The sequence below is a fragment of the Bubalus kerabau genome, chromosome 4 (assembly GCF_029407905.1).
Source record: "Bubalus kerabau isolate K-KA32 ecotype Philippines breed swamp buffalo chromosome 4, PCC_UOA_SB_1v2, whole genome shotgun sequence".
NCBI classification, from domain to species: domain Eukaryota; kingdom Metazoa; phylum Chordata; class Mammalia; order Artiodactyla; family Bovidae; genus Bubalus; species Bubalus kerabau.
The window spans coordinates 90,528,149-90,544,398 of record NC_073627.1 but is presented as its reverse complement, the minus strand read 5'-3'; the positions used below and the strand labels follow the sequence as shown (position 1 = coordinate 90,544,398).

General features: G+C 37.0%; 1 protein-coding gene and 1 pseudogene across 3 annotated transcripts in view; one reads left to right on the top strand and one right to left on the bottom strand.

The window, feature by feature from the left end:
• The window catches only part of DENND4C (DENN domain containing 4C), a 119,023-nt gene that overhangs the window by 15,323 nt on the left and 87,450 nt on the right, over nt 1–16,250 (top strand). The window lies entirely within an intron of this gene.
• LOC129650929 (cytochrome c oxidase subunit 6B1-like) lies at nt 4,433–4,817 on the bottom strand (annotated as a pseudogene).

Here is a 16,250-nt window from a genome sequence, read left to right as displayed (position 1 = left end):
GTTTCTACATTTTGGCTATTTTGAGTAGTGTTGCGATGAATATTTGTATCCAAGTTTTTATATGGGCTTTTTTTCAGATTTATTTGTATTTTTTGAAATTGAGGTATAGATGATGTCTAAGTTTCAGGTGTACAGTGTAGTGATTCATGATTTTTAAAAGTTATCCTCCATTTATAGTTATAAAATACTGGCTATGTTCCCTAGGCTGTGTAGTATATCCTTGTAGCATATTTATTTTATACATAGCAGCTTGTACCTTTTAATCCCAACCCCTGTCTTGTCCCTCCCCTCTTCCTGTTGGTCACAGCTAGTTTGTTCTCTCCATCTGAGTCTGTTTCTTTTTTGTTACATTCACTAGCTTGTTTTATTGTTTAGATTTCGCATATCATACCACACAGAGTTTGTCTTTATCTAACTTGTTTCACTAAACCTAATATCCTGAAGTCTGTCCCCATTGTTGTAAATGGCGAAACTTCATTCTTCTTACCTAGTTAAGGAGTATTAACTACATTTTGTGTATGTATACATGTATCATCCATTGATGGACATTTAGGTTGCTTCCATGTCTTGGCTATCAAAAATAATAACGGCTGAAAACATTGGGGTGCATATATCTTTTCAAATTAGGGTTTTCCTTTTTTCCCCCCAAGTATTTGCCCAGCAGTGGAATTGCTGGGTTATATGGTAATTCTATTTTAGTTTTTTGAGGAACTGCCATACTGTTTTCCACAGTGGAGGCACCAATTTACACTGCCACCAATAGTGCGATTCCCTTTTTTCCACATCCTTACCAGCACTTGTTATTTGTGTTCTTTTTGAAGCTAGCCATTCCGACAGGTGTGAGGTCATATCTCATTCTGGTTTTGATTTGCATTTCTCTGATGACTAGCATTGTTGAGCATCCTTTCAAGTGTTATGGACATACGTTTTCATTTGTATTGGTGTAGACTGCTTAGATTTAGTGAAATTATTGATATGGTTGGGTTTGCATGTATTATCTTGCTATCTGTTTTTAATGTCCTGTTATTTGTTTCTTTTTGGATTGAGTCTATTTCATTTATCACAACATTGATTTATTAACTATACATCCTGGTTTTTTTTAAGTAGGTGGCTTAAAATTTATTACATGCATCTTTAGCTTTCAGTAGTTTACCTTCAAATAGTATTATACTATTTCATGTACAACCTAGGACTTTTAATTTTGTATATTTCATTCTCTTCCATTCTTCTTCATCAAAAGAGGATAATACTAGTTACACCTTGTTGGGTTTTTAGGAATATGAAATGAGGTAATGCATGTAAAATATTTAGAGTATAGCTCATGCTTTTATTTATTTTGAGAATAATAGAAGACGACTGACTTCATTTGAAGTTCTTGAATCTGCAGATTGCAAGTTTCTTTTCTAGTTTGCCTCAACTACCCATTTCCATGATCACACCCAAGGTTATTGGTTCTCAGTTCTGACTGTATATTATGGTTAACTGGGCATCTTAAAATTTTTTGATGGGAGTGTGCCACCCTCAGAAATTCTTATTTCCTTGGTCTGATTTTTTTTTTTTTTTTAAGTATTCTAGCAGACTCCAGCGATGGCACCCCACTCCAATACTCTTGCCTGGAAAATCCCATGGAGGAGCCTGGTGGGCTGCCGTCTATGGGGTCGCACAGAGTCGGACACGACTGAAGTGACTTAGCAGCAGCAGCAGCAGACTCCAGTGTATAGTTAGAATAGAGAACCATTGCCCTAGACTTTATCATCATGGTGTATAACTTAAAATATTTTCAGCATCTAATTCTGACTTCTGTTTCTCTTTTGCTAGCTTGTACTTTAATACCCTGTTTTGATATTTCTTTGGAGGAGGAAATGGCAACCCATTCCAGTATTCTTGCCTGGAAAATCCCATGGACGAAGGAGCCTGGCAGACTACAGTCCATGGGGTCGCAGAGTTGGACACGACTGAACGACTTCACTTTGATGTTTCTTGGATTCTATCCAGACCACCAGGCCATTGTTCACACCACTTTTTCACTGTTCCTCATCCCCCTGATACAGTAACTTCTTTCCTTACCCAATTACATTGATTCATTGAAAAAATAGAAAAGTTAATGCCTACTAATGTTCTGTACTATTTTGTGAGGTCAAGTTACCATCTCTTGTTTCTTGCTTCCCTCACTGTAATTAGGGTAAAACTTCAGCACCGATAAAACACAGTTCTTTGCAAACCTTGTGTTCCCTTAAACCTGAGCAGCAGAGTGTGGCTAGAGAAAACAAACAACAGTGCTGTCCCTCTTTAAACTTACGGCCACAAATGCCATCAGCGTTACGTAGTCACTTAAGCTTCTGCTCTCATTACTAAACAGAGTACTTAATCTCTTTTCTTCCTTTACTTTTCTCTCTCTACTGCATCCTTCATCTGTGCTGCGTCTCCTCACCTATTTAAGGATTTAGCTTCTGCTGTTACCTTTTGTCTCCCTTGCATTTCCTTCTATCTTCTCCCTTCCCTCCCTTCTTTCCTTCTGAATCATATTTGCAAGCATATAAACATGCTGTAACATCTCAGATCTCTCTCTCTGTCACAGGTACACACCCCTTTTTGTTTCATTTATAGCAAAATTTGTTGAAAAAACTTGGTCGTATTGTCTCTATTTTCTTCTTTTTATTTTCTCTCCAACTTGCTTGAGGCTGACTCTTCTCCGTCTTCATCAGCTAAACCCGCTTTAGTCAGTGTTCTCAGTCTTAAAGCTACTCTGCCTCTCATCAACATTTGACACGATTGATCAGTCACTGTTTTCGGAATAATCTCACTTGGTTTTCTGGGTGCCATATCATCCTGATTCTTTTCTGATTTATGGCAGTTCCTTCTCAGTCATTTGTGTTTTCTAGCTTCTCTTTCCTTACCTCAAAAGTTGGAATGCCCTAGGCTTAGGCTTTATACCTTTTCTACATCAGTATTGATATCTTACTTAATATTGTGATTGTTAGTATCATCAGTTCGCTGCTGACTGTAGCCTTGATATTTTTTATCAAACTCCACACTGTGTTGAACTGCCTTCTCTCTTTGTATGTTTTAGTAGACATCTGAAACTTAACTTGTCTGATACAGAATTTGGGTTTATTTACTCAAACTTACTCTTTTTTCAGACTCTCAGTATATGGCATCAACCATTCACCCACTCAGTTAGGCCACAGACTGGTTGTCCTTAGTCTCTGTTTTGCTTCTTACCTCCAGTTCATCAGTAGCAGTTTTACCTTTAAACTGTATCTCAAATCCTGTCATCTCTCATCACTCCTTTCCGTAATGTAAGTCATTATTATCTCTTTCTGGACTGCTGAAGTTACCTTCTAACTGCTTTCCCTGCTTCTGCTCTTTTCTCCCTCTGTGTACAGCAGCTGCTGTGATTTTTTTAAAAGACATAAATAATAGCACATCACCCTCATCTGGAGGCTGCTGGTCGCTTCCCAGCACACTTAGAGTAAAATCTAAAGACTTTCCCTAACTTGAAAGGTGCTGTATAATTTCCCCTTTCACTGACCTCCTCTTTCAGTACTCCCTAAGTTCCAGAGCCATCTCCTTCTTGCTGTTCCTCAAAGATCAAGGTATTGACCTGCCCTCAGGCTTTTATTTTTTATTTCTTTTTCCTTGCAGTGTTTTCTATCATCATATGATTTACTCTTTCCTGTTACTTCAACCTCTGCTCAGGTTTTACTTCCTTACTTCTTCAAAGAGATCCTCCTTGATTGTACTGTAAAAAGCACTTCAACATAAGCACTTCATATAAGCACTTCAATATAATTTTCTTACTCTATTTTGCTTTATTTTTTATTCATAGCATGTTTGCTTTCTGAAATTATTTATAAGTCTATACTTGTTTACTGAATATTTCCCAACTGTAATGTAAGTGCCATAAAGATGTGGCCTTTTGTATTTTCATTGCTTTAATTCCCCTCATTTAGAACAAGGACTGAGACTCAGTCATAGGTTGTTAATATACCAGCAGTGATTGTTTGGCAAACATAAAAGCTCCTTCCCATTAGCCACAAAGCTGTAAAATAATTATGAATAATCTTAACAAACAATCTGGAGGACATGGATGGAGAAAATCATGAGACTTTACTTACAGGCTTAATAGGAACAAAAAAAGAGCTGAATAAAAAGGAAAGCCATACCATACTCACTTGACTAGAGAACTTAATGTAAGGATGCTTGTTTTCCTTAAATCTGAGTTTTAGACCTGTTCCTAACAAAGGTCTCGACTTTCTTCCTCCCAAAACTTGAGAAGCTTGGATGAATAAACCTGGAATTTTTCCCCTTTTCCAATGAGTATTTATTCTTAGTTAAGCCATGATTCAAGATCCCAGGGTGGGGATCACCCCAGGTGCCCCTTCATTGCCCTGAGAAGGTGGGAGGACAGAAGAGGTGAGGAGGAGCCAGTTCAGATCTTCCCAGGAAACGTGCCTTCTGCCTGGCGATCGTCCCAGGCTGATAGCCAGGATATAGGGTGCAGGGACTGCACACACACTGATATCATTCACACATGGGGACATCACCCCCTTTAGCAGGCATTGCCTTCTCATAGCTGTGGAAGTTCAGTTCTGCCAGCAGTTCCTGGTCTAGTTCTGGCTGGAGAAGCGGCTGTTAAAAGGAGCAGGCTGGTAGTTTTTTATTTTTATTTGGATGTTTTCTGCCGTAGTGCTGGCTCCTAAAGATACCCCTGAAGCCACTATGTGATCCTCACCAAAGACGCCAGTCAGGTTTTTAAAACGGAAAAGTTTTAAAAAAAGGTGAAGAGGGAGTTTATCTACCAGATCAAAAAACATGCAGAACTGTTACAATTAACTGTGGGTGGTACTAGCTTGGAAGTTGGCTAATGAAACAAAATAGAAGTTAGATTTCTTTTTTTAAGGATTATATGGAATTTTAGTATATATGATCTTAGTATTTAGTAAATAGGTAAAAGTGAGAAAAGAATGTAAGTTAACCTTTCCATTATAAGTAGATAACAGGATTATAAATGCTGTAGAGCATTTGTAAAACTTTGATACCCTGTAGATACATTTGAGGTGTGTGGAACTCTTACAGTTTGGGATCTAATTAACTATGCCTTTAGGTCATCTTCTGTTTCATAAACTATTTCTCTCACTCCTTGACAGCTTTAATTTTTTGATCTGATAGTGTGTTTACCTCTCTTTTAATTTGTTATTATTTCCACTGTGTATTTAGTAGTCAAATGAACTTAATAGAATTTTTTATAAGCTATCATTAACTAGACTGTGAATGAGACTGAAATGCATTAAGGATATATGTTTTGCTGCTCTGTGATACCTATTGCCATTCTTTTTTAAAATTTATGTATTTGGCTGTTTTGAGTCTTGGTTGCAGTGCACAGGCTCAGTTGCCCTGTGGTGTGTGGAATTTTCCCAGACCAAGGATTGAACCCATGTCTGCTGCATTGGCAGGAGAATTCTTAACCACTGGACCACCAGGGAAATTCGTATCTATCTATTTGAATCAGTGCTTTGTTTTCTTCCAATAAATACCCAGGAGTAGAATTGCTGGGTTGTTATGATAGTTTTATTTTTAATTTTTTGAGGAATCTCCATATTGTTTTCCATACCAGTTTCTCATTAAGTAGCTGGTCTTTTTGTCTTCTTGATTGTTTCCTGTGCAAAAGCGTTTTAGTTTGATGCAGTCCCAATTGTTTATTTTGTTCCCTTGCCTGAGGAGATATATCTAAAACAATATTACCAAGACTATTGTTAAATAGTGTACTGCCTATATTTTATTCTAGAAGTTTTATGGTTTCAGGTTTTATATTTAAGTCTTTAATGCATTTTGAACTTATTTTTGTGCATGCTGTGAGAAAGTAGTTCAGTTTGTTTCTTTTGCATGTAACTTTCTAGTTTCCTACGGCCGTTTATTGAAGAGGCTGTGTTTTCTCCACTGTATATTCTTGACTCCTTTGTCATTGATTAATTGCCCATAAAAATGGATTCGTTTTGGCACACTTCATTCTATTTTATTGATCTATATATCTGTGTTTGTGCCGGTGCCATACTGTTTTCATCACTGTAGCTTTGTAGTGTAGTTTGAAATCAGCTCACGTGGTACCTTCAGCTTTGTCCTCCTTTCTCAAGATTGTTTTGGCTATTTGGATTTTTTTGTGTTTGCATACAAATTTTAGAATTACTTGTTCTAGTTCTGTGAAATTTGCCATTGATATTTTGATAGAGACTAGCATGAATCCCTAGATTGCCTTGGATAGTACATTAGTTCATCTAGTCCATGAGCATGGTATATCTTTCCATCTGTTTGTTTTGTCTTCAGTTTCTTTCATCAGTTTTCCAAATAGAGATCTTACATTTCCTTAGCTGGATTTATTCCTAGATATTTGTTTTTGATGCAACTGTAAATATGTTCTTAATTTCTCTTTCTGATCGTTACTTGTTAATGTATAGAAATGCAACAATTTCTGTGTATTCATTTTGTATTCTGCAGTTTTGCCAAATTCATTGATGAGTTCTCATTGCTTTTTTATATGGCTGTGCTAGGTCTTTGTTGCTTTGCGGGCTTTTCTCTAGTTGTGGAGAGTGGGGGCTAGTCTTCATTGCAGTGTGTGGGCTTCTCATTGCAGTGGCTTCTCTTGTTGCAGAGCAAGGATTCTAGGGTGCTTGGGCCTCAGTAGTTGCTGCATGTGGGCTCAGTAGTTGTCATTCCTGGATTCTAGACCATAGGCTTAATAGTTGTGGCAAATGAGTTTAGTTGTCCCATGGCATGTGGGATCTCTCTGGACCAGGGATTGAACCCATGACTCCTGCACTGGCGGGTGAATTCTTTACCACTGAGCAACCAGGGAGGTGCCCGCCCCCCGCCCCGCCCCTTTGTTTTTTTTTCTCTTTTAGCCACACGGTGTGGCTTGTGGGATCTTAGTTCCCCAACCAGGGAAACTATTGAACCCATGTCCTCAGCCATGAAAGGGTGGAGTTCTAGCCACTGGACCACCAGGGAATTCCCTCTTTAGGATTTTCTATGTATAGTATCCTGTCTTCTGCACTGAGTTTTATTTCTTCCTTTCCAAATTGGATTCCCCTTCTGTTTCTCTGATTTGCTATGCCTGGAACTTTCAATACTATGTTTAATAAAAATGGTAAGAGGTGGATATCCTTGTTTTTTTCCTGATCTTAGAGGAAATGCTTTCAGCTTTTCACTATTGAGTATGATTTGCTAATGTGGTATATTATGTTGATTGTATATCTTGAACCATCCTTGCATCCCAGGAATAAATCCCACTTGATTATGATGTATGATCCATTTAATATATTGTTGAATTTGGTTTGCTAATATCTTGTTGAGGATTTTTACATCTGTATTTACAGTGATATTGACTGGCCTGTATTTGTGTGTGTGTGTGATACTTTCTGGTTTTGGTGTGGGGTGATTCTGGCCTCGTAGAACGAGTTTGGAAGTGCTTGTTCTGCAATTCCTTGGAATAGTTTGAGAAGGTGAATTTGTCCATATCTTCTAGGTTGTCCATTTTATTGTCATATGATTGTTCATAGTAATCTCTCATGATAATTTGTATTTCTGTGGTGTGGGTTTTAACGTCTTCCTTTCATTTTCAATATTATTTGGGCCCTTTTTTTTTCATGATGTGTCTGGCTAAATGTTTATCAGTTCTGGTTATCTTTTCAAAGAATCAGTTCTTAGTTTCACTGATCTTTTCTATTTTTTTTTTATAGCCTCTATTTCATTTCTTCTCTGATCTTTATAATTTCTTTTCTTCTACTAACTTTGGGTTTGATTGCTCTTCTTTTTCTCATTCCTTTATTTATTTTTCTTTTTTTTCCCCTGATCCCTTTAGCTATGAGTTTAGGTTATTTACTTGAGATTTTTCTTGTTTTCTGAGGTAGGTTTGTGTCTCTGTAAGCTTCCTTCTTAGAACTGCTTTTCCTACATTATCATAGATTTTTGATTGCTATATTTTAATTTCTTCTTTTTGACATCATATATTTTTTTGTTTTCTGTATGCCTTAACAACTTACTGCAGATGTAGATGATTTTACTACATTGGTCTTTTAACCTTCCTACTAGCTTTGTAAGTAGTTGATTTGCTACCTTTATATTTGCCTTTATCAATGAGATTTTTCCTTCTGTAACATTTATTTTTCTAGTTGTAACCTTTTATTTTCCACATAAGAGAAGTCTCTTTAGCATTTCTTGTAATAATACTGGGTCTTGAGCCCTTGGTGAAAGTAGCTGGGTCCTGAGGCAGATGGGGTGGGTGTCTTAAGCCGGCTGGGCCACAGGTTGGTAGGGCCTGGGTAGCTGCACGGCTTGAGGTGTCCCAGTACCGGCACTGACAGACTGGTGAGCTGGGACAGGTCCCAGTGCTAATAATAATGTTAGAAGATTCCAAAATGACATTTGCCAGCCCCAGTGTTCATGGTGTATGAGCTCCCAAAATGGTTGCTGCCAGTATCTGTGTCCACAGGGTAAGCTCCAGTTGCCTCCTGCTGTTCCAGAGATTCTCCAAGATTAGCAGGTGGGTCTAACCCAGGTTTCTTTCAAATTACTGCTTGTGCTCTGGTTCTCAGTGTATGAGATTTTGAGTGTACCCTTTTAAGAGTTGAGTCCTTTGACTTTCCTGAAAGTAAGCCCCACTGGCCCTCACAGCCAAACATTGTAGGAGCTCGTCTTCCTGGTTACAGTCTCTGGGCTAGGGAGCCTGATGTGGGGCACCCTGGGGAGTTACTTCTGCATTTGTAATTATCCTGTTTGTGGTTCCCACCTGGAGGTGTGGTTCTCTACTATATCCTGTCTCTACCCCTCTTATTTGTTTCATTGTTACTTTGTATTTTCAGTTGTAGAACATCTTTTCTGCTAGTTTTCAGGTCTTACCAATGTTACTCTGTAAATAGTTGTAATTTTGGTGTGCCCTTGGGAGGAGGTGGGCTCCCTTGGTGATTCAGCTGGTAAAGAATACTCCTGCAATGCAGGAAACCAGGGTTCGATCCCTGGGTTGGCAAGATCCCTTGGAGAAGGGAACAGCTACCCACGCCAGTATTCTGGCGTGGAGAAATCCATGGACTGTATATCCATGGGGTCCTAAAGAGTCAGACATGACTCTGCAACTTTCACTTTAACTTCACTTGGGAGGAGGTAAACTCAAGGTCTTTCTATTCTGCCATCTTGACCACTTTTTTATCCAATCGTTTTAGCATCCATTTGGTGATTCTTACTTGAATCTGAATACTGTGATGCTTGTAAAATGGCTTTTAATCATTTCTTATGTGTTTATTACGTTGTATTCTGTTTTGAAGAAGAGTCTTCCTTTGCTTGTTTCACTTTTATTCATTTATTTTATAATATCAGCAGTGTGGACTCAGGGCCTAAAAAAAGTCAGTGTTTTATTAGTCCATTACTGTCACTTGTTTTGATGCTAAATTTGTTCCCTGATTGGCCAATGGGAGACTCTTCAAGCAGTTTCAGTCCCCTTTTGATAGAACCCCCATTAGTCTTTGAGCAGTGCTCTTTTCCCTCCATTGTATAAAATGTTCTAGGTATATCCTGTGTTATGTTTTTTTTTAATACAATTTTTTTTAATTTTTTTTTTTTTTTTAAATAACAATTCCTACCTTGGAATTGGCCATTTCCCCAAGGAGCTCTAGTATCTCTTGACTAGAAATGTCTTAAAGAAACAAAGATTTAGGTGCTGGGCTTGTTTGTTGCTGGTGGAGTGACACAGCTTCTGCATTTGTTTTTTTTAATAGCAGAGAGAAGGAGGAGATACACTGACTCACACATACGTATTTTATAGTTTTATTGAGCTGTAATTTATACACCACACAGTTCATTGGTTTAAAATATATAATTTACTGATTTTTAGTGTAGTCACAGATTGCTCAACTATCACCACAAACAATTTTAGAACATTTTTATTCCCTCAAAGAAACCCCCTACCCATTATCAGTCATTCCCTATTTCCCCTCACCCTCAGGCCGAGCAGCCAACCACTTTTTCTATCGGTTTGCCTGTGCTGCATCATATAAGTGGAATCTAACTATCGGTCTTTTGTGACTGACTTCTTCCACTTAGCATGTTTTCAGGGTTCATCCATGTTGTGGCATGTATTAGTACTTAATTTCTTTTTATTGCTGAACAATAGTTCACTGTATGAATATACTACATTTTATTTATCTCTTTATCAGTTAATGGACATTTGGACTGTTACCATTTTTTTGTAATCAATAAGTGTTCACACACATGTATTGAAACATTTTTATTTTTGAATTATTTTAGGTTTACAGAAAGCTTGAAAAAATAGCACAGAGGGTTCCTGTATTTTTCTATGGCTTCTTCTGCTGCTGCTGCTGCTAAGTCGTTTCAGTCGTGTCCGACTCTGTGCGACCCCATAGACAGCAGCCCACCAGGCTCCCCCGTCCCTGGGATTCTCCAGGCAAGAACACTGGAGTGGGTTGCCATTTCCTTCTCCAGTCATGAAAGTGAAAAGTGAAAGTGAAGTCGCTCAGTCATGTCCGACTCTTAGCGACCCATGGACTGCAGTGCACCAGGCTCCTCCGTCCATGGGATTTTCCAGGCAAGAGTACTGGAGTACAGAGTACAGAGTACATAGTACTATATACAGAGTACATAGTACTCTATGGCTGACATATTATATTACCACTGTACATTTTTCAAAACTAAGACATCACTATTGTTACATTGTTGTTAATTGAAATCCAAATTTTATTTTAATTTGACTAATTTTTACATTAATAAAAGATTTCTGCTTCAGTGTATATATATTTTAAAATTGTGACTTTGTACTGATACCTCTTAGTTCCATTCTCAATAGAGATTCTTACTTTTCTTATCCCATCCCTTAGTTATATCTCCCTTTTCTCATAGCAAAAACACTGGCTTCCAACAATTATGCAATCGTAGAGTACATATTGAATAATTTCAGAATTGCTACAAATATACCAGTATTAAAAAAACAAGCCTTCTAAGTAAAGGTTAAGATTTATTTTCAGTTCTTCATGTTAAATTGTCCAAAATTTACTTGGATTAGTTTTCCTTTTTCATTCTCTTCTATGTGATTACATTATCAGTTTGATATACAGTTAGGTTCACTGGCTCACATAAATTTCATGAAGAAGTTGGGTATCTAACCAGGTCAGAATTTAAAATGAAATTTAGAAATTGTTCTTTTATAGATATTTAATCTTTAGAGGGAATATAGCCTGCATTTTATTTGTATAGTATTTATACTATACAAATAGTATAGTATAAACACTATATTTATTTATAGTATAGTGGCTGACATTAAAACTTGGTGATTTAAATAAAAATTTGTATTATACCAGTTCTCAACTCTGTGCAGTCAGGGTAAAGTTGGAAAGGAACTATCTGGGCTCTGTACAGCCCAGGCACTCACACTTGGCATGGGAGGTAGATGACACATGGTTTGGTCACAAGAGCTCTGCCCTGAAATATTGGAGGCGTGTGGTGATGGGGGGCGGAATCTGAATTATTTCTGTTTTCTCTTGAAAAGACAAGAAGGAAGTTCTGGTTTACCAAGTCCGTTTGGCAGTAGTTGGATGACTTTGACCAGCAGTGGCTGCCTGTGTTCTCTCTCTAGTTCTGGCAGCTCATATCTTCCATGACTCCTTTAAAGCATTTCTGTTTTCAGCCTTTCTTTATATCTCTTCTTCCTTACAAAACTGTCAGTTGCAGGTGCAACAGTGGGGAATTATATTGCTTTGTTTTCTTAAAAAGAAGCAGACTTTATCTGAAATGAGTTACTTTTTTGATTTTGTAATTCCATGATTCAGCCAGCATAACTGATGTTGATAATACTTTTTATATGGAATCATTAAGGCCTTAATTGTAGCAGATAACTTTGATAATACTTTAGTTTCATTGTGGTTTAAACAATGTTCATTTTTCATTCTCTATGGTTTGGAAGACCAGGGAATATAGATATTTTTGAACATTTAAAAAATCTTTTTATTTCAGTGACAGGAATTTTGTAAACTATATTTAGCCTTGTAAATCTAACCAGTCCATCCTAAAGGAGATCAGTCCTGGGTGTTCATTGGAAGGACTGATGCTAAAGCTGAAACTCCAATACTTTGGCCACCTCATGCGAAGAGTTGACTCATTGGAAAATACCCTGGTGCTGGGAGGGACTGGGGGCAGGAAGAGTAGGGGAGGACAGAGGATGAGATGGCTGGATGGCATCACTGACTCAATGGACATGAGTTTGAGTAAACTCCAGGAGTTGGTGATGGACAGGGAGGCCTGGCGTGCTGCAATTCATGGGGTCGCAAAGAGTTCGATATGACTGAGCGACTGAACTGAACTGAACAGAATATTTTGTTGATATTAAGAATATTTATGTATTAAAATGTATGCCATTCTAAATAGTAAGGTGAAATGAAATTGATTCTGAAAGGGTATCTTGGCTATAGTTGGAAAATGAAGTCTAATTTAACTATATCTAAGTTTTAATAAATATTTTAATACTTTTCATAAGTTTTTGTTAATAGAGACTAATTTTTACCAGAGATAAAGCATATAATTTCATAATGATAAAGGGGTCAGTTCATCAAAAGGACATAGTAATTCTAGATAGTTATGTCTGCAGAGCTTTAAATTACATGAAGCAAAAACTGATAGAACTAAAAGGAGAGACATCAATAAATGTATAATTATAGTCAGATTTCAGTAACACTGTGTTAATAATTAAACAAGTAGGCAGAAAATTAGCAAGGATATATAGATTTGAATAACACTAATAACCTTCTTGGCCTCTCTCCAGCAAAAATAGAACATACATTCCACTAAAATGTATATTGTATTTATCAAAGAGACTATATTCTTAGCTGTAAAACTAATCTCAATAAAATAAAAGACTGTAAGTCATATGTAGTATATCCTCCAAGCATAGTATATTTAAGTTAGAAATCAGTAACCGAAAGATTCTTGGAAAATTTCCAGGTACAAAATTTGGAAACTGAAAAGCATACTGTATGTAGCCCATTGGTCAAAGAAAATAAGAAAGAGAAATTTTAAAATATGTTGAACTGAATAAGAAGAAGACATAACTGAGTTCGTGAGATGCCACAAAGACGATATTGGAAGAGGAACATTTTAGCTCTGAATTCATACATTAGAAAAGAAATCTCAGTGACCTCAGCTCTGACCTTAAGAAACTAGAAATAGAGCAAATTAAAGTCTACATAAACAGAGGAAAGAAAGTTATGAAGTTCAAAATAGAAATCAATGAAATAGACAAGCAAGAAAGAGAAAAACCAGTGAAACTGAAAGCTGGTTCTTAGAGAAGAAATAAAATTGACAATTTTCTAGCCAGACTGACCAGAATAAAAAGAAGGCACAGACTTGATTGATATCATAAATGAGAAATATGACTGTCAAAAATGAGAAATGTGGCATCACTACATATTCTACAGATATTAAAAGAATAAGGGGATATTATGAAAAACTTTGTACAAGTAAATTACACAACTTAGATGAAATGGACAAATTCCTGGCCATATGCCCTCTCCCAATTCTTCATTTATTATTTATTTATTTTAATTTTTGGCTGCATTGGGTCTTGCTTGCAGCCTGACAGTTTTGTTGCTCTGCTATCCTGCAGCTTGTGGGATCTTAGTTCCCAGATGAGGAATTGAACCTGCGACCCCTGCATTGAAAGGCAAATTCTTAACCACTGGACCACTGGGAAGTCCCCCCCGATTATTATGTTAAAATGTAACCCCCAATGTGATGGTATATGGAAGTAGGGCTTTGGAACGTGTTTTGGTCATGTAGATGCAACCCTCATCAGTGGTTTTAGTGTCTTTCTCAAAGAGACTCCGGGAAGACCCTTTGCTCCTTTCCACCCTGAGAGCTTACAGTGAAAAGACAGCCTTTGGTGACCTAGGAAGCCAGCCATTACTAGACACTGAATCTGCCAGTGATCTTGAATTTCCCATCTTCAAGAAATAAATTTTTTGTTGTTTATAAGTCACCCAATCTATGATATTCTGGTATAGCAGCCTAAATGGACTAAAACTGGTACAAACTATGAAACTATAAACTATGAAAGTTTACTCAAGAAGAAATAGGTAACCCAAATTGTCCTACATGTTAAAAGAAATGAATTTATAGTTTACAGTATACTCTCAAAGTAAACTCTAGACCTGGATGATGGAAAAAATTAACAATTCTATACAAATTCTTGAAAACTGAAGGAGAAAGTTTTCCCAAGTCATTCTGTGAGACTATCACATTCAGTTCAGTTCAGTCGCTCAGTCGTGTCCGGCTCTTTGCGACCCCATGGACTTCAGCTCACCAGGCCTCCCTGTCCATCACCAACTGCTGGAGTTTACCCAAACTCATGTCCATTGAGTCGGTGATGCCATCCAACCACCTCATCCTCTGTTGTCCCCTTCTCCCCCTGCCCTAAAATTTCCCAGCATCAGGCTCTTTTCAAATGAGTCAGCTCTTTGCATCAGGTGGCCAAATTATTGGAGTTTCAGCTTCAACATCAGTACTATCACATTACCTTGATATCAAAATCAGTTAAAGACAGTTTAAGGGGGAAGAAAAAGAACTATAGACTGGTATCCCTCATTAACAAATGTAAAATTTCAAACAAAATTTTAGCAAGTAGAATCCAATAATACATGAAAAGGGTAATATATAGATGGAGAATAAGCACATGAAAAGGTGGTCAACATCACCAGTTATTAGAAAGATGCAAATTACATCTATAGCTAAGTATCACTACAGGCATAATAGAATGTAGTCTAAATTAAAAAGACTGACCTTCTAGACTGTTGGAAAGGATGTGGAATGACTGGAACTCTCAAATACTGATGATAGGAATGTAAAATGATATAGTCATTCTAGAAAACGATTTGGGACTTTTATAGAATTGCATATACCTCCCAGGTGATCCATTCATTCCATCTTATAATTTGACTAGGATAAAGGAAAGCATATGTCTGTTAGGCTTGTACATGGATTTTCATGTTAGCTTTCTTTATATAAATAATAGCTCCAAGCTGAAAATAGCCCATATGTTTATTAATGTAGGTAAATGGATAAACATCTTGTGGTATATTCAGACATGGAATTGTTGTTAATTGTTTTAGTTGCTAAGTCGTGTCCGACTCTTTTTTGACCCCACAGACTGTAGCCTGCCAGAGGAATACTGCTCAGCAATAAAAAGGAATGAACTATTGATATAAACAGTAACGTGGACGAATCTTAGAATAATTACATAAATGTGTGAAAGAAGCCAGACCAAAAAAGAATACACTGTGTGGTTTGATGTATATTGATTGTAGAAACTAATCTATAATGACACAAAGCAGGTCACTCATTGCCTGGGGAGGGAGGGGTGATTAAGGGGTACAGGAGTATTTTGGATGTTGATGAATGTATTCTCTATCTTGATTGTGATATGGTTTCATGGGTGTATACATTTGTGAAAACTTAGCAAATTGTACACTTTAAATATGTACATTTTATGGTATGTAAATTATACCTTAACAAAGTGTTTTTAAGAAGCACATGAAATCCATAGAAATATTTAAGATCTCAGATACTTTATTTTTAGTGTTGCTGAGTTTAAAGATAATAGAAATCTTGACTCAGCATTCATATTCTCTAGATTTCTACCATGTATTACCTAAGTGTCTTTTAATATGTATTTTATATAAATTTGTCTTCTTTGGTTATTTTTTTTATGCTGTCTCTGGTATTTATATATGAAATAGTTAATGACCCCTAATAACCTCAGATGTGCAGATGACACCACCCTTATGGCATAAAGTGAAGAGGAACTAAAAAGCTTCTTGATGAAAGTGAAAGAGGAGAGTGAAGAAGTTGGCTTAAAGCTCAACATTCAGAAAACTAAGATCATGGCACCTGATCCCATCACTTCATGGCAAATAGATGGGGAAACAGTGTCAGACTTTATTTTTTTGGGCTCCAAAATCACTGCAGATGTTGATTGCAGCCATGAAATTAAAAGACGCTTACTCCTTGGAAGGAAAGTTATGACCAACCTAGATAGCATATTGAAAAGCAGATACATTACTTTGCCAACAAAGGTCCATCTAGTCAAGGCTATGGTTTTTCCAGTGGTATGGATGTGAGAGTTGGACTGTGAAGAAAGCTGAGTGCTGAAGAATTGATGCTTTTGAACTGTGGTTTTGGAGAAGACTCTTGAGAGTCCC